General features: G+C 38.6%; 1 protein-coding gene across 12 annotated transcripts in view; it reads right to left on the minus strand.

Moving 5' to 3' along the window:
• The window catches only part of RABGAP1L (RAB GTPase activating protein 1 like), a 754,150-nt gene that overhangs the window by 80,524 nt on the left and 650,171 nt on the right, over positions 1-23,455 (minus strand). The window lies entirely within an intron of this gene.

A 23,455-nucleotide genomic window follows, 5' to 3' on the forward strand; every position in this document is an offset into this window, starting at 1 on the left:
ATATTCAGACCTATATTGTATACTTTGCTCATTCTGACTGTTTTAATATCATGACTAACACCTGATAATTTTGCTTGGTACAAGTGGATCAATACTTTTAAAAGTTCCAACTTTTCTTTTTGTGCATTTGTTTCTTTTTCTTTCTTTCTTTTTTTTTTTTTTGAGACAGAATCTCACTGTGTCACCCTGAGTAGCATCATAGCTCACAGCAACCTCAAACTCTTGGGCTTGAGCAATCTTCTTTGTCTCATCTTCCCAAGTAGTTTGGACTACAGGCACACACCACTACACCCAGCTAGTTTTTCTGTTTCTTTTTTTTGTTGTTGTTGTTTAGTAGAGACAAGGTCTCATTCTTGCTCAGACTGGTCTCAAACTCCTAAGCTCAAGCAATCCACCTGACTCAGCCTCCCAGAGTGCTAGGATTACAGGTGTGAGCCACCATGCATAGCTCATCTCTTTTTTCTTATATTTTTGTCCAGCTTTTTCTATTTATAATAAAGTATTTATAATATGACACTTTTTTTGAGACAAAGTCTTTCTCTGTTGCATGGTTAGAGTACAGTGGTATGATAGCTCACTGCAACCTAACCTCAACTCTTAGGTTCAAGCAATCCTCCCACTTCAGCCTTCCAAGTAGCTGGGACTATAGGCATATATCACCAGGCCTGACTAATTGTTTCTAGTTTTTGTAGAGACAGCTCTCACTATTGCCTGGGCTGGTCTCAAACACCTAAGCTCAAGTGATTTTCTCACCTTAGGTTCCCCAAGTGCTAGGATTACTGTGCCCGGCCAATATAACAAACTTTAATATATGCATTGTTTTGGTTAAGAAATTAAAATGGCCAGGTAGAAATAAGTTTTCTAGCCCAATTAACTGTTTATTTTAATTACATAATGGTTAGAACTATTACTATTATAATCTTACAGAAGCAGAGATGTGTAGTGAACTTTCAATATACAGAATCCCCCTGCCCCCGAGAAACACTCTTATCCCCTTTTCTTAACAATTTGAATAATTTCTAACACACAGAAAAAGTTAAAGAACTTTACAATGAGCACCCATGTACCCATCACTCAGGTTTTACTTTTAACACTTTAATGTATTTGCTTTATCACTGTCCCTCTATCCATCTGTCTACCCACTTTGTGTTTGATGCAATTCATAGTGGCAGACATTAGTACATGTTCTCCTAAATCAGTGGTTCTCAATCTTCCTAATGCCGTGCCCTTTAATACAGTTCCTGTGGGTTGCGACCCACAGGTTGAGAACCGCTGTTCTAAATACTTCAATATACATATTATTAGAGATTTCTCATTGTTTTTTGTCTTTTTTGGAATAAAACTTACATGCAATGAAATGGATAAACCCTTACCAAGATCTAGAGCACATCATCTTCCATTCAGTCCTTTTTGGACTGGCTCTTAGAAGGCCTGGATCCTCCCTCTGATAGTTATTTCCTTTAGAGAAGCTTAAAGGTTGTTACAGGTAGGATCAGCTATACCATAAAACTATCAATCATTTCCTAAATTTTGAATGTTAAGCACATAATTCAGAATACTTGTGATATTGGGACAGGCTGAGAAATGCGTTTTGGTCTTCATCCTTGCCAGAGTCCCTAAAACCCTTGTAATTCCTAAGTGATAAAAGAAGCATCTTTTGTTATATTAGTTCTGTGCCCCCACTTCCTGAAATAGTTCCAGAACATAAAGTCAGTGGAAGGAGTGTCTTTTGTTATTCATAACGAGCCCCTTGCAATCATTCCTGGCTTACCTTATTGAGGTGACTTTTGAAAAGCCCCTAAGGAAAGGGGTGCTAGGAGGCCCAAAAGGGTTTAAACTTTCAAACCATCCTCCTCCCCTGGAGGGGAGGAGAGAGGAATTAGAGATTGACTTAATCACCAGTGGCCAATGATTTAACCAGTCTTGATTACATAATGAAGCCTCCATAAAAACCTAGAAGGATTGGGTTCAGGGAGCTTTCCAGTTGGTGAACATGTGAAGGTGCTGAGAGAGTGGCACGTCCAGACAAGGCGTGGAAGGTCCATGCCTCTTCTCCACACCTTGCCTATGCATCTCTTCCATCTGGCAGTTCCTGAGTTGCATCTTTTTGTAATAAACCACTAAAATGTAAATACGTGTCTCCATGAGTTCTGTGAGCTTTTCTAACAAATTAGAGCTCGAGGAGGTGGCTGTAGATACTCCTGATTTGGTCAGAAGAACAAGTCACAGCCTGGGACTTGCAATTGGCATGTTATATAGGAGACAATCTTTATAGGGATTGAGCCCTTAATCTGGGGGCTCTACCCTAACTCTGTGCTACTGTCAGAATTAAATTGTAGCATACCCAGTTAATGTTTGCAGAGAACTGGTGGTTGGGGGGAGGGGGAATACCCCACACATCTGACTGGTGTCAGAAGTATCAAGAATAGTGGTACAGTACAAAGAAAAAACTTTTCTTTCAGTTGGCCTAGAGAAAAAGCTATAGTTTTTCCTATATACTGCCCAAACAGAATGTGTGAAGATTCACTGATGTTACGGCAGCAGAGATCAGACAAGATTCCCCTTGATGTGACCTCCAGAACTTGTATACTGTCAGCCAAGTAAACTCCTAACAACTCTTACTGAGTTTCTAAGCCAAACAGCTTTTCAGTAAATTCTTTTTTCCATCTAATTGCTAGAGTTGATATCTGTTGCATGCAACCAAGCAAACTTGACTAGTCTACTGATACTATTTAAATACCCCTTCATTAACAATAAAATGTTTGGGGAGGGGGGAGGTAAGTGGAGGGAGGGGGATTAATGGGATTACACCTGCGGTGCATCTTACAAGGGTATATGTGAATCTTAGTAAATGTGGAATGTAAAGGTCTCAGCAAAATAACTAAGAAAATGCCAGGAAAGCTATGTTAACTAGTGTGATGAAAATGTGTCAAACGGTCTATGAACCAAGTGTATGGTGCCCCATGATCATACTAATGTACACAGCTATGATTTAATAAAAAAAAAAAAACACACACCAAAAAAACAATAAAATGTTTTCTTGGAATCTAAAAGAACTTAGAGATTCAGAACGCTAAAGTAGCCCAAAGAATGGAAGCAGACAGACATCACAGGCAGTTTAAATTTAAACTGTGTTATTTTTACTCTACCAGGGAAGCAGTTAAATACTTTAAGTATCTTTTCAAAGTGACACCTAGCAACTTAAGTTGCTTTTCCTTTTCAAACAGGAATTATTCTTTAAATCAACTGCAGTAGAATCTCTGTAAGTTGAACATTCAAGGGATTGTAATAAACTGGTCAACATGCAGGGATGGTCAACACAAGGAAATTCCAATGGTGCATATCCGGTCTATGAAAATTAGGTCAACTTAAAGTGGTGGTCAATGTGGAGAACTGGTCAACTATGGAAGTTCTACTGTGTGTGTACATCAATACTTGTAATGAATTAAGATTCCAATGTAAAATTCTTAATTATGGGGTTGAAGTTCATATAATTTAACTTCCTATCTAATGCTTGGGTTTCCTCAGGAGTATCACTAAGTGACTAGCCACTGCTTGAACACATGTAGTAATTTATTAGGTATTCAGAGGAATTCGCTAAATTTCTGGTAGATAGTTCTAATTCTAACACCCCCCCCCATACTGAGTTGAAATCTGTATCTCTAGTATTTCTACTCCTTAATCACAATTCTGCAACTTCCACACAATTGTCCTTCAAAAATCTGAATACTATTACTAGACCCCCCCAAATTTCCCTCTCCCAGTAAGCACTTTCTCCTCTGTGGGATTTCTTCTATGCCACCCTGAACCCTCCACTCTTGCTATATTCCAAGTGTTTTAAGATCATGGCATCTGTGATTATGATTTCTTTATTGCTCATTTTCTATGTTAAAAATTTTTCCATAATACATTTATATTACCCTTAAGATGACAAAATGATTTGCTTTTCAAAAAACACATCATAGGAATCATCAAGTATGTTCTGTAAAATGATGACTAAAATATGCCTCATGATGAAATCTATATTCAGATCTGAAAGGAAAAGTAAAAGGACAGAGTCAAAGCAGAATTGATGAAAATACTTTGTTTTTTTGGTTGCAGTTGTCATTGTTGTTTTAGCAGGCCTGGGCAGGGCTCAAACCTGCCAGCCTCAGTGTGTGTGACTGGTGCCCTACTCACTGAGCTACAGGCACTGAGCCAGCCTAGTGTTTTTTTTTTTTTTTTTTTAATTTGGCCGGGGCTGGGTTTGAACCCGCCACCTCCGGCATATGGGACCGGCGCCCTACCCGCTGAGCCACAGGCGCTGCCCAACCAGCCTAGTGTTTTTGACAAAGCCATAAAATGAATGACTTTCCTGCTTAAAATCTTTTAAGCAGTTTTCCATTGCCCTTTGTATAAAGCCCAATTTCCTTATCAAGAACAGTAGGGTTCTTCACCATCTGGTTCCTACTGTGTTCTCTAGACCAATCTCAAACTCCTCTTTGCTCCCCTTACCCTGCACTCTAGGTTCCATTTATTTAACTTCTTTAAGTTCTTCTTTTGCTCATCTCTGAGACTTTGAATATATTTTCTCCTCTTCTTAGAACACTCTTCTCTTTACCCTCATTCTCTGGTGAGTAAATCCTACTCATTTGATGCTTCTTTCCTCCCACCCTAAATTAGTTCTCCTTGTATGTTCCCATAGAACCCAGGACCCCTAATTTAGATGAGGTTTCCCTATATACACACAGAGGGCTCGATGCTCCCTCTCTCTGCAAAAACTCATACCCGTTTTTAGGTGAGTATGTGTTTAATACCTATCTTGCTTGCTAGATTTTAAGTCCTAATGAAGGCAGGCATAGCATTTACCTCGCTTTTATTTTTAGTCTTAGCACTAACGCATTACTGGGCACGAAGTAATAATAAATACTCCATTTTTAAAAGGCTTCATTAAGCTTATAATTGCAAAAAATCTATTAAGATATTGTTAAGATGTGACACTGGATGGTCGCTGTAAATACACTTGCTCAGAACAAGACTCCTTTTTCTATATATAAAGCATAAAGCCAAGCAGGAAACTTTTGGATTTTAGACAAACAATTATTTTACTATTTAAAAAACTTAAATATAGGCCAGGTATGGTGGCTCATGCCTATGATCCTAGCACTCCGGGAGGCTGAGGAGGGTGGATTTCTGAGCTCAGGAGTTCAAGATCATCCTGAGCAAGAGCAAGATCCAGTCTCTAAAAATAGCCAGGTGTTGAAGCAGATGCTTATAGTCCCAGCTACTCAGGAGGCTGAAGCAAGAGGAACACTTGAGCCCAAGAGTTTGAGGTTGCTGTGAGCTATAATGCCATGGCACTCTACCAAGCAGGACAAGATGAGACTATGTCTCAAAAAACAAACAAAAAAAAAATCCATGCTTTAAAAATTAAAAAAACTGTAATTATAGAGTTGACAGCTAACTTAATCACTCTCCTGGGAAAGTGCTGAAGTGTAGAAAAGATCAGATTCTTATAATCAAAGGGATACGGAATCAAAGAAATATTGAGTCTACTATTTAATCGGTGAGTACAAAGCACAAATGTGTATTTTGAATGATTAATAGCACAGCCCTAGAGCCAGAGTGCCTGCATTCAAATCCTGACTTAGTTTCCAGCCACTGTGACCTTGAATTAGTTTCTTAATCTGTACTTTAGTTTCACTGTCTGTAAAATAAACCTAAAAATTTGCACTAACCTTGTAGAGTTGTTGTGAGGATTAAATGATTTAAAATGTTATATGTGTTATTTATTTTATTCTGTATCTATATTAGTGCTGTAAAGATGAAACCCAGTCTATCATACCATAGGATTTATACTCTGTCTTTTATGTTTCTTATTATGTCAATTCTCTTTCATCTCAATTTGTGAGTTCATTCATTTTTTTTTTTCCCCTACTCTAAAACTTCTAATACAAAGTCAGTACAGAATCAAGACATAACATTTATTTTTTCAGCTGGGTGCTGTGGTGGCTTATGCCTATAATCCCAGCACTCTGGGAGGCTGAGGCAGGTGGATCACTTGAGCTCAGGAGTTCAAGATCAGCCTGAGCTAGAGCACAACCTCCGTCTCTTAAAAAAAAAAAAAAGAAAGAAAGAAAGAAAATAGTTGGGCATTATGGCGGGTGCCTGTAGTTCCAGCTACTCAGGAGGCTGAGGCAAGAGGATTGCTTGAGCTTAAGAGTTTGAGGTTACTGTGAGTTATGATGCCAGAGCACTCTACTGAGGGCAACAAAGTGAGACTCTTGTCTCAAAAAAAAAAAATTTAGGCAGATGGAATGAGTGACACTTCATAGTGAAATATTAATATCACTCCAAATTTGCATAGTCTTTAGAAACTCAATACTTTATACTTAAATCCATTGAGAGTTGAACCATTTTTATTATTTCCTCTTAACAGAAACAAAATGGATAACTTTCATTTATTCTCTTTGCTTATTTGACCAATTTTAGTAGAATAGCTGCCATATTTTGACCTGATAAGGATGAGAAAAAGTCCTTGTCTTTTGCATGTGTCTGTAACCACCAACCTGGGTCTAGTCTCAATAACTCTGTCTTTATCAAATGTAGTATTCCAAGCTCCATTTCTATCAGTAATAAGGATGTGTGAACACCTATCCTAAAGTAATAGATGAAAGTCTTTCCTAGGAGAAAAATGACCTTGGAAGTGAATTTAATTCAGCCATGCCCCTCTTAACTAGATTAAATATATTTAGATCCTTTCCAGGCTTCTCTCTTAATCTCCTCTTTGGACCCTTCCTATCACCAGGAAAGCTGGCCATTGAAAATATTTAATTCTTGCATAACTATCTTGAGCACTAAGTTATACCTTGCTTTTCAAATCTCTTTTGAAGAGTTCAAGTCAATGACAAATTGGACTACCCATTTACAGATGACATTAAACCACTTTAAGTGGAAGATATATTTTCTGCCACTTTAATAGGAAGGAAGCTGAGCAGCCTACACCCAAGAGAGAAAGCAATTTGCACCTTCCAGGCAGTGGCAATACAAATGATCCTTTTACATGATGGAATCAAATTAATATAAGTGTGACTGTTAGGATGGAGAGCACTGTAGAGCTTTTGTTCAAATTTTAACTACTTAGAGGAATTATTCTGATTCCAGTGTTCATCCTATATTGTGCAGTTTTAACACTGCCTTGTAGATACAGAATCTCGAATTATCAAAATTGTGGTCATAATCTACCAGCTTGGAGTACTTTGATAGCTTAGTAAACATACCTGGACTTTCCTCTTACTAATCCCCCCACCAGCCCTCCTCCATTATAATTCTCAGGCTATAATTATGAAGCAAAAAAATGATGTGCAGGTGCATTAATGCACTTTTCTAGCAGTAGAATGCATGTGCTCAAACAGAGCGTTAGTGACTTGGAGATATTTTTAACTTCTATACTCAAAGAACAGTCAGGGAAGTATTTGCCACAAACTGTTAAAACAGGCTCTACAAGTGGGAGACTTTCTTGGCCATTAATAATAGGATTATTCCAGAAGAGGATTTTTGAGTATAAACAGAGGACTCCAACTTTCTGAAACTTGACCTTCTAGGCATTCTGTGTAACTGATAATTATTAAAATCCTGATTAGGAAGTATCTCTAGTGAAATGTTACAAAGAGGAAAAGTAAGGCTGGCAGGTTTGAAATGGGTTGGGGTCAGCTGAACAACAATGGCAACTGCAACCAAAAATAGTTGGGCGTTGTGGCGGGCGCCTATAGTCCCGGCTACTTAGGAGGCTGAGGCAAGAGAATCACTTAAGCCCAAGAATTTGAGGTTGCTGATCTATCTATATTCATATCTATTTTTTATTTTTGCAGTTTTTGGCCGGGGGTTGGGTTTGAACCCGCCACCTCTGGTATATGAGGCCAGCGCCCTACCCCTTTGAGCCACAGGCACCGCCCTGATCTATATTTTCTAACCTACCTAGTACATACATTGATTTTCTTTTATTGTTTTCTGGACCCCAGGAATTTTTTGATAAAGAGATTACCTCTGAGTAGTAAATTTATCAGCAAATAAAATGTTTTATTTCTGTGTTTGTTTTTATTCTTATGTATTTTCCAAATTTTCTACCATCAACATTAGTTCTTAACAAGTAAAAAATACATTAAAATGCACAAATAACAAGGAATAGAACATTTTGACAAGAGTCATTTAAGTAAATACAAACAGCTATTCATTTTGTAATATTCATTAATCAACCTTACTGACCATTTACCTACTTAAAACCTTCATCAGGGCTTGGTGCCTGTAGCTCAAGTTGCTAAGGTGCTAGCCACAGATACCAGAGCGGGTGAGTTCAAATCCAGCCCGGGCCTGCCAAACAACAATGACAACTGCAACCAAAAAATAGCTGGGCATTATGGCAGGTGCCTATAGTCCCAGCTACTTGGGAGGCTGAGGCAAGAGAATTGCTTAAGCCCAGGAGTTGGAAGTTGCTGTGAGCTGTGATGCCACAGCACTCTACCCAAGGCAACAGCTTGAGGCTCTGTCTCAAAAGAAAAATAAAAAACCTTCATCAAAAGCAGTGATTTTCAACCAATGTGCCATCAGAGAATCTTAGGTATACCACAAAATTTTTAAACATCATTAACTAAATTATTTTTGAAAGAAGTTCAAAGCTCAGTAAGTTTATTCTTTTTTATTTCAAACTTTTTTTTTTTTGATCAACATAATTTAAGTGTGCCAAGGAAGTTTAATTATAGGTTCAAGTGTGCCTTGAGATTAAAAAAAAAAAAAAGGTTGAAAAACGCTGATCTATAGCATTGAAAATATCAGTTACTTGGTCTGACACACAAAAGCTTTCACAATCAACACCTACTTTCTCACTACTTCCTGGTCCTCCCCAACACTCCACATTTTAGCCAGATGGAACGAGTTAAAATTCTTGTGTTACCTCTTTCTCCTGTGTGCCTCTCAAAGTGTAATTCCTTCTCTCTGAAACATCTTTTCCTCCCCCTGACAACCTGACAAATTTCTATTTTTTCTTTAGAATTCTGCTCAAAAGTTTCCATCTTTAAGTAAGCACGGATTATGCATTGCTGATGGGCATATTAACTGACACAACCTTTAAGGAAAGTAATTTGGCCTTGTGTATCAAAATTACAAATGCACATATCCTTCAACTCAGCATTTTCATTCCTAGGAATTTCACCTTCAGATGTACTCACACACTCCTATGAAATGAGGATACATAAGAGAATTCACTGCAGCATTGTAGCAGCAAAATATTGGAAAACAACCTACTTACCTACATATAGGGAGTTACTCTGTAACTTTCAAAAGAACAAGGACACCATTTGTGAACAGACATGAAAAAATGTCTAATACATATTGTTAAGTGAGAAAAGCAAAGGATAAAACATAAAATGGGATAGCAGAAGCTCTGTAGAAACAAAGGGAAAGAACATACACCAATTTTCTTATATGTATAAAAATGTTTCTAGAGGGTGGCGCTTGTGGCTCAAGGAGTAGGGCGCCGGTCCCATATGCCGGAGGTGGCGGGTTCAAACCCAGCCCCCGACCAAAAACCAAAAAAAAAAAATGTTTCTAGAAGGATACCTTTTAAAAAATCTAGTAACATTGCTGAGACAATAGGAATGGGGTGGAAACTACAGTGGATACCATTTCATATTTGTTGAAGTTTTGAAACCACGTGAATATACTGCTTATTTAAAAAGTAAAATTATTAAAGTTTAAAAATCAAAATACCTGTACTAAAAAAGTGCCCATGTCTTATGAAAATACCTCTAATTCTAATACCCCCCTCCATCATTCTTCTATTTATTCAATGCTGGCTAGGGACACTGTGACTGCTAACACTGTGTGCCAGGCACTATGTAAGGTAAAAAGGAGAAATAAAAACACCTATGAGGAAAATGGACATTAGCACACAGAAACTCAGAAAGCAGATAGAATATTCCATATCAGTGAGTGCCCAGGGTGGAGGAGGTGACAGAAGCACAAAGGAGAGGGGGCACCTACGCATTTCTAACATCACTGGCTCACAAATGTTTACGTGGCTGTTTCCCACACTAGACTGTTACCTCGTTGAAGGTTTTTCAAAGCTTAAAGTGTTGTGCTTTTAGGAGGTATGCATGTTATAAATCAATTAAAGTGTAACAGAACCACTGCATTATTTTTTCAACGTTTAAGAGTTAATTAAGGGCGGCGCCTGTGGCTCAGTGAGTAGGGTGCCGGTCCCATATGCCGGAGGTGGCGGGTTCAAACCCAGCCCCGGCCAAAAACCACAAAAAAAAAAAAAAAAAAAAAAGAGTTAATTAAGTACTCAGCTAACTCTAACCTGATTCCACAATCTATTTTTATAAAAATTAGGTATATGGGTCTAAAGATTTAAAGACAACCTTCCATATCTTAGTGTTTACATACTTACGAATGTATCTGTCACAAACCATGATAATGTAGAGCTATGATTTTCTCCCCAATACTGTTCATTAAACATGTATAGATGATGTGCCACGCACAATCCTGGGCTGGAGATACAATGGTAAACAAAAACAGACAGCTCTGCTCATGAAGATTACAGGTTTGCAGAGGTTAATCAAATAATCATACAAGTTCCACAAGTATTTTTCCATATAGTCAAGAGGAAGAGAGAAACTGGAAGGCCTGGTCAAGATCTCTCCTAGCGAGCCATAAGAAAAGAAAGGTTTCTAAAACCTCTGTGCCTTGGATAATATAAAAGAAAGGTTATTTTAGGGGGTCATGAAGAGCTTAGACAGAAAAAAAAAAATCTTTGTTTTCCTGAAACTCTAACTGAAATTGATCAGTTGCTTCAATTATAAATGTAGGCAATAACCCACTATAGTATTTGTGATTTTGCCACCAACAGATCTTACAGATATTTTCATTCACATTATGGATGTATTTCATATTTATCAAAATAGTTTGTATTTATTATTTTAGAGTTTTAATATGTTTGCTATCATATCTTGTTACGTAATATGTTAATAAAGAATATATTACTATAACATAAACCTGATGTTTATTTTATGATTACATTTTAATATAATTGGTTTCTTTTGCAATCTTATGTATTTTATACATTTAAAAACACTTTTTTGGGCTTAGTGCCTGTGGCTCAAGCGGCTAAGGCACCAGCCAAATACACCTTAGCTGCCAGGTTCAAATCCAGCCTGGGCCCGCCAAACAACAATGATAGCTGCAACAGAAAAATAGCTGGGCATTGTGGCAGGCACCTGTAATCCCAGCTACTTGGGAGGCGGAGGCAGGAGAATTGCTTGAGCCCAGGAGTTGGAGGTTACTGTGAGTTGTGATGCCACAGCACTCTACCCAGGGCAACAGCTTGAGGCTTTGTCTCAAAAAAACCCCCAAACAAACAAAAAACATTTTTTGGCTTAGTGTCCATAGCTCAGTGAGTAGGGCGCCAGCTACATACACTGAGGCTGGCAGGTTGAAGCCTGGCCCAGGCCTGCTAAACAATAATGACAACTGCAACCAAAAAAAAAAAAAGAATTAGCCAGGTGTTGTGGCGGGTGCCTGTAGTCTCAGCTACTCGGGAGGCTGAGGCAAGAGAATCACTTAAGCCCAAAAGTTTGAGGTTGCTGTGAGCTGTGATACCACAGCACTCTACTGAAGGCGACATAGTGAGACTCTGTCTCTAAATGAATAAATAAATAGAAATAAATAAAAATATTTTCTGATCAGGGGTCCTTGGACTTAATGAGACTGCCAAAGAAATCCATGATCTCCCCCTGACCAAATTTTTGCAAATCCTTGGGCTATAAAGATGAATCAGGTTGGGATAACAATGTTGGCACATCCTAGAATTTCATGGCAAGAGATTTCTGGTTTTAATTACCTTTGGAAGGAATGGGAAAGAAGAGTGCCAACTCATTTCAAAATTCCAAGTAAAATGAAAAGGGGAATAGAGAGTTTGGTAAGTTTGAATTTCCATTTATATTTTATTCCATTTTCCAATTTTTGATTGACAAATCTATAAATATACACTGTATATGTATTCACCCCTACAGTTTTGGTGAATATTACCTATGTGTGCTATTGAGAAACACAACGTTTATATATTTTATGTAGCTAACCTAACTATGATGATCACATGAAAGGTCCATTATTTAAGTGGTAGGTTATTGTTCCATGAACAGTCAATTCCCCTTCCTCTACCCTCTTTGGTTGGAGTACACCTTCCCGCCCCACTATGTTGGAAGTGGCCTTCTGATTTGCTTTGGTCAATGGAACACAAGACAAAAATCAAAGTGTGCTAGATCTAAGCCAAAGCATTCAACAGATATCAGGTGTTTCCACTGAACTAGGAACTTCCGAACTCTGCTGCAAGAACATGCCCCAGGCAGCCTACTAATCACAGAGGAGTAAGAAGTATGGAGCTGATCTAACTAAATCTGTGCCTGGAGTTAAACTCAGCTATACTCAGCTAATGCCTGGCCAAGACCAGCCAACCAGAGCCACCCAAAAACTTACAAGGAAAGATAAAGGGTGCTTACTGTTTATGTATACCTTAGATTTATGTTCTTTCCTGTGCAGCAATATCTAACAAAGAAAATATGATACAAGTATTCTTCAACAACTTGGCCAGATTAACTAATGATCTCCATTTCCTCTACCAAGAAGTGTGATACCCTAAGCATGCTGAACTCTTGTCACTGTTTCCACAACTGAGTTCATGCTTAAAAACAGTTTACTGGGTTGGGCATGGTGGCTAATGCCTGTAATCCCAGCACTTTGGGAGGCCAGACCAAGGCAGAAGGATCATTTGAGGCCAGGAGTTAGAGGCTGCAGTGAACTAAAATCTTGCCACTGCACTCCAACCCACCACACAGACCAAGAACCTGGCTCTTTAAAAAATAAAAAAGTTGGGTGGCACCTGTGGCTCAAAGGAGTTAGGGCACAGGCCCCACATACCGGAGGTGGCGGGTTCAAATCCAGCCCAGCCAAAAATTGCAAAAAAAAAAAAAAAAAAGTTAATTGTATTTGTTTCCAAACCTATGTCCATAAATGAATGTAAAAAGAAACTGAATTATTATTTCTATCAGGGGTCCTCAAACTTTTTAAACAGGAGGCCAGTTCACTGTCCCTCAGACTGTTGGAGGGCCAGACTATAGTTTTAAAAAACTATGAACAAATTCCTATGCACACTGCACATACCTTATTTTGAAGTAAAAAAACAAAACAGGAACAAATAAAATCACACCGCTTCATGTGACCCGCAGGCCATAGTTTGAGGACCCCTGCTAGTATAAACACTAATTTGAATGGTTTGGAAAAACTTGCCAAAGATGAGTGCTTCAATACAAGTCATTGTCACATTAAATGGTAGCAATGCAACCATCAAAAATGTAAAAAAAATAAAATAAAAATCTCTATAAATTTTGCTGGTAGATTACTTCACAAGTATATTAATTTATTGTGCTTCTTAAGAAAACTGAAACGAGAAAGCATATGGATTTCAGAATTCCTATGGAAAGAAAAGGAATTAAAGGTTCTATGATAAAATTAATAATGAGTAATATGTTTTAAGTTAAAATAAATACATAAGTTAGAATGTACCATTTTTTATACTGCTTCTCCTGAAGCAACTGTTTCTATTAACCAACAACTACAGTCCTGACTTTGTCAGATAAGAAGGCTTCTAGAATACTTTGGGCTGCTAGAAATCCTATTATGGGCATAACCATTATCATGGCTACAGCATTTTATTTTTTTTTGGTTGTTGCAAATTCTGTTTATAAATCAGCTTGAAGTCCTTGTATTGAGAGTGAATGCTATTATAATTTGAATACAACTGGATTTCATATTGAGCTTCAACACTGTGGTGAGTTTTGAAACAATACTGGTTTCTTCAGTCATCATTTAAAATTTCTATTGAAATTTGATCCATTAGATTTTTAAAATACAATATTTAATATAAGGAATAAAACTTGAACTACTTAATCTGACTTATAAAGCCATCAAAACATGATGTGGCTTTAATTTTTTTCCCCCTCCCTCATCTTAGCAGTCTGCTGCTTGCTCACAGTGCTCCAACCATACAGACTCTTCGGTTTTACGAATGTATCAAGCTCTTCACCACTTTGGGACTTCTAAAGACATTTCCTCTGCCTGAGATACTTTTTCCTAATTTTCCCATGGATGTCACTCAGATCTTAAATGACAACAATGAGGCCTTCGCTGACTACTCAATACAAAACCTTCAAGTAATTACCACCTTTGTTTATATCCCTCCATTTTAAGTCTCTGTATAACATTTATCTCTAGCTAATGTTTGTGTCTTACCTTTCTGAACATTCACAATAGTTACCATGTCCTTCTTATTTATACCTAGATTCCCAGTACCAATAATATAATGTAGCATGTAACAACAGAAGAATGAGTATTTTTATTATTAAAATGAATGCAAATGTAGGTGGCTAAAACAAAACAAAACAGCTGGGCGCAGTGGCTTATGCCTATAATACTAGCACTTTGGGAGGCTAAGGCAGGTGGATTGCTGGAGCTCTGGACTTCCAGACCAGCCTCAGCAATAGCAAGACCTCATATCTACTAAAAAAATAGAAAACTAGCCAGGTGTCATGGGGAGCATCTGTAGTCCCAACTATTTGGGAGGGTGAGGCAAGAGGATAGCTTGAGACTAAGAGTTTGAGGTTGCTGTGAGTTATAATGCCACAGCACTCTACCCAGGGTGACAGAGTGAGACCCTGTTTCAATAAATGAACAAACAAAACAAAACAAACAAAAACCCTAGAATAATGCTTTCAACCACTAAAGACAACGTATGATTTTATAAAACAATTAAATAAAAATTAATGTATTATGTTTCATGACAACTGTTCTTATAACATCTTCTATAAAAAGATATATATATATTTTTTCAACATAGGATCTCACCCTCAGTAGTGCTGTGGCGTCATAGCTCATAGCAACCTCCAACTCCTGGGCCCAAGCGACCCTCCTGTCTTAGCCTCCTGAGCAGCTGGGACCACAGGCACCTGCCACAATGCCCAGCTATTTTTTGGTTGCAGTTGTCATTGTTTAGCAGGCCCAGGCTGGGCTCAAACCCAGCTTTTGTGTATGTGGCCAGAACCCTACAGGCGCCAAGCCATGATTTTTTTTTTTTGGTAGAGACAGAGTCTCACTGTACCGCCCTCAGGTAGAGTGCCGTGGCATCACACGGCTCACAGCAACCTCTAACTCCTGGGCTTATGCGATTCTCTTGCCTCAGCCTCCCGAGCAGCTGGGACTACAGGCGTGCGCCACAACGCCCGGCTATTTTTCTGTTGCAGTTTGGCAGGGGCTGGGTTTGAACCCGCCACCCTCGGCATATGGGGCTGGCACCCTACTCACTGAGCCACAGGCGCCGCCCATGATTTTTTTTTTTTGAGACAGTCTCACTATGTCGCTGTGGGTAGAGTGCTGTGGTGTCACAGTTCACAGCAACCTCAAACTCTCGGGCTTAAGCGATTCTCTTGCCTCAGCCTGCTAAGTAGCTATGACTATAGGCACCCACCACAATGCCCAGCTATTTTTTTGTTGCAGTTGTCATTGTTTAGCTGGCCTGGGATGGGTTCGAACCCACCACCCTCAGTGTATGTGGCTGGCGCCATAACCGCTGTGCTATGGGAACCAAGCCTATAAAAAGGTATTGTGAACTGACTTACAAATAACCCTACCCTAGTATCAAGTGTAGAAAAACTGTCAACATCTGAAACAGCATTAAATGCAGAAAAGTTATAGTTATTAGAATAGAAGCTGGTTTAGTAATTTCATATTTTATAGCAAAATAACCTAAATAATTTTTGGATGGTAAATTTATTTACAAAATCTTGTTAAAAGTTAATCTCTTTATTTCAAGATTTTTTAAAAGGAAGAATCAGTTTGGAATAATAACTAATATATGTAAACTTCTATGTTCCACATATTCTTAAGTGCTTTATATATATGTTAACTGATTTAATTTTCACAACAATCCTATAGGTGCTACTAACATGATTCCAAATTTTACAAATTAAATTTGTAAATATGAAGCTCAGAGGGGTTATGCAACGTATACAAAATGAAATAGCATATTGGGGGTGAGGTGGGATTGGACCCACGCAGTTTGGCTCCAATTTGTGCTAAGGGGCTTTGCTTTATAATATCTCAACTCACCTAACATTATTCAGATTCTTGGCAAAGGAAGCTAGAGTTGTGATTCAGGGATAGCAACTTAACTCTCTGCATATGGCAGAGCTATAAATCTGGATGCTATATGGCAGCAAAATTCTACCATGGGGGAAAAAAAAAGCCAAGAACCCAGGGACAGAAAGATATAAATAAAGTAGAAGAGAGAAGTTATGCTAGTGCCGTGGCTGATGCCCGTAATCCCAGAGCTTGGGGAGGATCCCTTGAGGCCAAGAATTCAGGAGCAGTTTGGGCAACATAGTGAAAACTATCTGGACAAAAACATAGATTGGGCAGGCCTGGTGGTCAATGCCTGTAGTCCCAGCTACTCAGGAGGCTGAGGCAGAAATATGCCTTCAGTCCAGCAGTTTGAGGTTGCAATTAGCTATGATCATGCCAAGGCACTCCAGCCTGGATGATAGACTGAGACCGAATTTCAAAGGGGTGGGGGAAGGGGAGAGGGGAAAAAGGCAGGAGGAGAGAGAAAGAGTGGTAGTGGGAGAGGGGGAGAGGGAGAAAAGGCAAGAGGGATAGAGAGAGAGAGGGAGAGAAATTTATTAAATGGCAACAAACAGGGAGAATGTCTGCCAACTCTGCCACCTAGCCTTGATTCTAAGGCAACAGACTCTAGTGTCCACATGACAAAACCTTTTAAGACAGCACAAGATTTTATCATTTGCAACCATAAGAACTCATCAGAAATGATAAACCAAATAAGGGAAGAATTTACTCTTTGGACTAAACTGAAATTGATAAAATAGTGCCGAGATGTGCATATGCTAAATCATTATGAGAAGAAAAAACGTTCAGATAACTTTTAAAAATGTGGATGAATCTTAATTGGTTTTATTATGTTTCATTATAATATTTGAAATGTATATCCAGCAAAGAGTTAGAAAGAACTGTATTGATTTTATTGTTTTCCTCATCTCTGACATATGTATATTGCTCTGAATTTTTTTTTTAATTTGGCATGCTTGCTGAAATCTCTTTGCCTCTCTTTGCCAACCTGATAAGGAGGAAGTAATTATAGAATGCTTACCCTCATCTCCCATTTATAGATCAGAGAAACTGTAGCTCTCAGAAAGAGCTCTCTTCCTTTGCTGGCACAGTGCTGCTATTTTGGTATCTGTCAGTTAAGAACATCTACCCAGTGCCAATATTGTACAGACATGTGATGGTCTGGTTAAACAGCTTTTGTTAAAGGACAGTGTTCCAAACACTGGACAGTTAATTCTCTTACAGTGATACTCAAATTTCTAGATGTGGCACACAGTAAAGCCAGAATATGTCATCTTTTATTCATTGTATTCTTGATATCTGACATTCCCATTCTCAAAGATAACTGACATCACAACAATTTTTCCAGTTTTATAAGATGGGAATTTTAACCAGGCGTGGTGGCTTATGCCTGTAATACCAGCACTGTGGGAGGCTGAGGAGGGAGAATTGCTTGAGCTCCTGAGTTCAAGACTTGCCTGAGGGAGAGTGAGACCCTGACTCCTTAAAAAATGGAAAAACCCAGCTGGGTGCCGGGGTGAGCACCTTTAATCCCAGCATCTTCCAGAGGCTGAGACAGTGGGATACCTACAGCCCGAGTCTCGAGGTTGCAGTGAGCTATGGTGCCACTGCACTCTTGCTCAGGGCATAGGGTGGGACTCTGTCTCAACAACAACAACAAAAAACAAAGAAATAAAAATAAAAAATAAGCAAGGAAATAAAAAAAATGGGAATTTTACAGTAATTTGCAACTTATCTCACTCTTCTCAGATAGGTCAGTTGCTGCTTTTTTCTAAATAATATTCATGCATTTATGCATTGCAAGAACTAACCAACACATATGAACTAATTACTTTCTTTTTCTTGAGACAGAGTGTCACTCCATCACAATGGGTAGAGTGCTGTGATGTCATAGCTCACAGCAACCTAAAACTCACTGGCTCAAGAGACTCTTTTGCACCAGCCTCCCTAGAAGCTGGGACTATAGGTGCCCACCACGAAGCCCAGCAAGTGGACTAATTTCTTTATTCACATTGGCATTGTCAAGTGTCTAAGTCAAGACCTCTGTGGAACTCTTTTCACTTGCATTAATAACCTTTAATTTTTTTCCATGGCCAACGTGGCCCTTGTCAATCCATTTCTGCCAGATTACTCCTCAGTAATTGATCCCACCTACTCAGCAGATGGTTTGGCCCATGTTGGTTTAACATTGCCTTCTCACCCACCTGAGCTCAAACCTAAGCTCTTCTGCACTATCTTCAGGTCAGAAGGTTTCAAGTTTCTTGTAGGTCTGATATCTTGATAGCCATTCCCTAACTAAGCCAAGTAATTCTTCAGGGTAGCCCAACTAGTTCATTTTCTCCTTTTGTCCTTTCCCCTTCCTTGCAGTCTCCTTAGCGCATTATCTACTCATCCCACTCCTTCCCTAGGCCTTCTCCAAGCAGTTTGAACAGCCCTTCCCATATTACCCTGTTTCCCCGGAAATAAGCCATCCTCCGAAAATAAGACCTACTTACAGGAAAGATAAGACGTCTCCTGAAAATAAGACCTAGCGCATCTTTGGGAGCACACCTTAAAATAAGACACTGTCTTATTTTCGGGAAAACAAGGTAGAAGAGGAGACAATTAGTAAGAGCTTTCACTGTGTTAAATACTTAAGTGTTTTCATTTAATCCTCACGGTAATCCAATGAGGCAGTACTATTACATCTCTCACTTTTCAGATAAGAAAACTTTATTGATAAGTAGGAATAACCAAACAAACTAAGGACTGTGTAACTTTTTTGTTTTTTTTTTTTTGAGATAGAGTCTCACTATGTTGCCCTCAGTAGAGTGTGGGGGCGCCACAGCTCACAGCAACCTCAAACTCCTGGGCTTAAGCAATTCTCTTGCCTCAGCCTCCCAAGTAGCTGGAACTACAGGCACCTGCCACATCGCCCAGCTATTTTCTTGTTGCAGTTGTCAGTGTTGTTTAGCTAGCCCGGGCTGGGCTTGAACCCTCCAGTCTTGGTGTATGTGGCTGGCGCCGTAACCACTGTGCTACAGGTAAAGAGCCAACTTTTTTTTTTTAAACAGAATCTTGCCCTATTTTCTAGGCTAGAGCAGTGGCATACCATTATAGCTCACTACAACCTCAAGGTCCTGGGCTCAAGCAATCCCCCTGTCTCAGCCTCCTGAGTAGCTGGGACTACAAGTGAGTGTCACCAAGCTCCAATTAATTTTTCGATTTTTAGTAGCCAAGGTCTCCCTCTTAATTCCTGGCCTTAGGCAATCCTCCTGCCTCAGCCTCCCAAAGGTCTAGGATTACAGATGTGAGACCCTGGGCCTGACCAGGACTGTGTAAAGTCTCAAAATAGCTTTAACCTCTCAACCTTTGCACAAGCTATTGCCCTTCTCAGAATAATTTTATTCCCTTTTTCTGGCTGGCAAGCACCTGGTCTACCTTCAAAGCCTAACTTAAGTGTTTCAACCCTCTTTTGGAGGCTTCTTCCACACTGTCCAACTAATAGTAATTATTCTCATTTGGTTCTATCCTATGATAACCTCATAAATATTTATTTTGCTTTGATCACTTACTGGACTGTGGTGTCTCTTAAGGAATGAATATTCTATTTACACCTGGCACATTATAATAACCCTAAATGTTTACAATAGTACATATTAACACCTACTAACATACTTCTGAAAGCAATAGCTCCTTTACAGACTAGAAAGTTGAAATAATTCCGAATATAAATTGACATTTAATCTGAAACATTGAAGCTTACCAAAGCAAGCACTGGTAATTAGAATTGTTCAAATTTTTCAATGTTTACGCATTAGACCATGCATTTTGAATTTAAATACTTATTCACAGACTCCTTTGGAACTCAATAAATGTAATAGGTATGATCTTTTCCTTTTATTTCTTCTCAGTTATAAAAAATAACTAAAATGGCAGAAGTGGTAGAGAATTGCTGGCCATTCTACTCAAAGACAGAAGGCCCTGACAGGAAAGCTCCAGAGATTTCATCCAACAGTTGTTTTTATTTCTTGTATGAACACCTCAAGATGAATTTAAAGATACTTTTTTGTGTGTGTTTTAGGGGAGGGGGTGGTGGCAATATTCCCTCCAAACATAAGCCAATTTGTTTATTTATTTTTTTTTATGGAGACAGAGTCTCATTATGTTGCCCTTGGTAGAGTGCGGTAGCGCCACAGCTCACAGCAACCTCAAACTCTTGGGCTTTAGCGATTCTCTTGCCTCAGCCTCCCAAGTAGCTGGGACTACAGGCGCCTGCCACAACGCCTGGCTATTTTTGTTGTTGCAGTTGTCAGTTGTTTGGCAGGCCTGGGCCGGGTTCGAACCTAACAGTGTCTGTGTATGTGCCTGACACCCTAGCCGCTGAGCTATAGGTGCTGAGCCAGCAGTTGTCATTGTTGTTTAGCTGCCCTGGCTCTGGCTCAAACCCGCCAGCCTGGGTGTGAGTGGCTGGCGCCATAACCACTGTGCTATAGATGTCAAGCCCAGTTATTTATTTATTTATTTATTTATTTATTTATTTTTGAGACAGTCTCACTCTTGTCACCCTCAGTAGATTACTGTGGCATCATCATAGCTCACAGCAACTTCACACTCCTGTTGGGTAAAATGATCCTCTTGCCTCAGCTTCCCGAGGAGCTGAGACTACAGGTACCCACCTGTAGTTTTTCTCTTTTTAGTAGAGATGGAGTCTCACTCTTACTTAGGCTGGTCCCGAACTCCAGAGCTCAAGCAATTCACCAATCTCCACCTCCCAGAGTACTAGGGTTATAGGTGTGGGCCACTGTGCACAAGTCAGTTAATTTTAGCCAGTGAACAACTAAAGTAATCCGTTGGACTTAAGGGGAAGCAGAAATACTGTGTCCCACAAGGAACCATTCTAAATGTTTCTGGAGCCATTTTAATTTTCACCCCACACACCAACTTATTTATATTGTTAAGTTCTACTAGTAGTGATTCTCGGCTTTTCTTAAGTTTAGTAAATACAATATTGAGCTAGGTCATTTCTTAATGTGTGAGTATGGATGACATGAGAAATTATGCTTAGCTTAATTAGCTTAGCTTCCTTATTCTTTTTTCTTATCTGTTGATTTATGTAAAGGGTTCTGTGATTTTCTTGCATCATCATGCATTTTTTAAGGGAGCAAGCCATATTTTTCAAAGTATGGATTGAGAGACTTCTGAAATCAGTTTAGTGGCTCAAAAACAATTAAGTTTTTAAACAATTCAATAATCAATTTTCTTTCAGTCTTGTGCGTGTAATGGCTTGCGATGTATTTTCTACTACAGGTGTCCACAAAAACATTAGGAAGACATAGGGCTACTTATGAATAAGAAAAGATTCAGTCTCCACACCTGTGAACCACTGTACCTATCAGAAGTTCTATCATTCCAGGAATCGAAACACCTCACATATAAAACAAAGTCCAATTATAAAAAAATATGTAATTCTGTACTAAGGATTAAATACCCTTCATAATAGTCAACTAAAATCTACAGAGGATTTTGTTAAGTTAGCAAGATTGTAATTTGTTTCACGGTATAGTAACAGATTAGACTGAGAAGCAATTTATTTTACATTGTAGAATGAGTATTTTATATGATTTAAAGTGTTCATGTTAGACAAAGTAAAATATTCAATGTGAATTCAATATGGAATCAAAAGCAAATGATATTTCATCTTTTATAATTTTGGGATTTTTTCCAGATGAATCAAAACCAAATGGTTCTGGTTCCAAAAGACTAAATTTCAAATTTCCCCATAAAACATCCACAAAAGTGGAGAGAATATAATGAATCCCTATGTATTTATCACTCAGTTGTATTTTCAACATACAGTCATCCCGTTTCATTCATGTCACCAATCTTACTGCATCAGTTTTGAATCTCTATACACGGTTCACTTTATCCATTAACTATTCAATATGTATCTCTAAATCAACATTTAAAAAATAATATCATTGCATAAAAAAATTAAACAATTCTCTTAGTATCATTAAATATCTAATTAGTGGTCAAATTTCCCCCAATTAGTTCAGAGATTTTTTTTTTTTTTTTGAGACAGTAGATGGAGTGCCACGGCATCATAGCTCACTCTTGGGCTCAAGTGATCCTCTTGTCTTCAGCCTTCCTAGTATCTGGGACAACAGGCACCCACCATAATGCCCACTTAGTTTTTCTATTTTTAGTAGAGATGGGTCTTGAACTCCTGAGCTCAAGTAATGTACCTGCCTTGGCCTCCCAGAGGGCAAGGATTATAGGGGTTTCCCTTTTATTTTTTTCCTACAATTTATTGCTTGAAGAAATTGTCATATAACTTTTTTTTTTTTTTTAGAGACAGAGTTTCACTGTGTTGCCCTCGGTAGAGTCCCGTAGCATCACACCTCACAGCAACCTCCAGCTCTTGGGCTTAGGCGATTCTCTTGCCTTAGCCTCCAAAGTATCTGGGACTACAGGTGCCTGCCATAACACCAGGCTATGTTTGTTGTTGTTGTTGCAGTTTGACTGGGGCTGGGTTTGAACCTGCCACCCTCGGTATATGGGGCCAGAGCCCTACTCACTGAGCCACAGGCGCTGCCCGTCATATATTCTTTCATTCTGTTATTTGTGATGAGTCCTATTAAATATAATGGTTACTACAATTATAGTTTAAAAATATTGTTCAGAAGGTATGGATCACTGATATCTTAAACTCAATAGCTATTATAATGATGACATCTAAGGGAAGGAACGACAAATACCTGCAAAAACTTCACTGTTGTATTATGCCAGGGCATGCACAACAAGACATTTAGAGAATGGTAAAATTTTTTTACAAATACCAAATCAAAATACATAGTAAAATTGTACTACAAGTTATTTATTTATTTATTTTTTATTAAATCATAGTTGTGTACGTTAATGCGATCATGGGGCACCCTACGCTGGTTTTATAGACCGTTTGTATAAGTTATTTTTGTAATAGTTTTTCTTAATAAAAATTTAAGACCCTAAATGTAATCTGATTTTAGGTAGTTCAATTCTCAAGGCTGATATTATGGCCCACTGGGAGAAATGTTCCCCCTCGAAGAAACTAGATTATATAATATGTGTGTGACTGAAAGTAGCCCTTACCTAATCATACACATATATAAAAGCAAACACCTGGAACAAAGTGATATTTGGCACTAAAAATTCCTCTCAACCTTATTGCCCGTGAAAGCATTAGCCTAACACTTTAAATGTACTA

This window comes from Nycticebus coucang, chromosome 10, assembly GCF_027406575.1.
Source record: "Nycticebus coucang isolate mNycCou1 chromosome 10, mNycCou1.pri, whole genome shotgun sequence".
NCBI classification, from domain to species: Eukaryota; Metazoa; Chordata; class Mammalia; order Primates; family Lorisidae; genus Nycticebus; species Nycticebus coucang.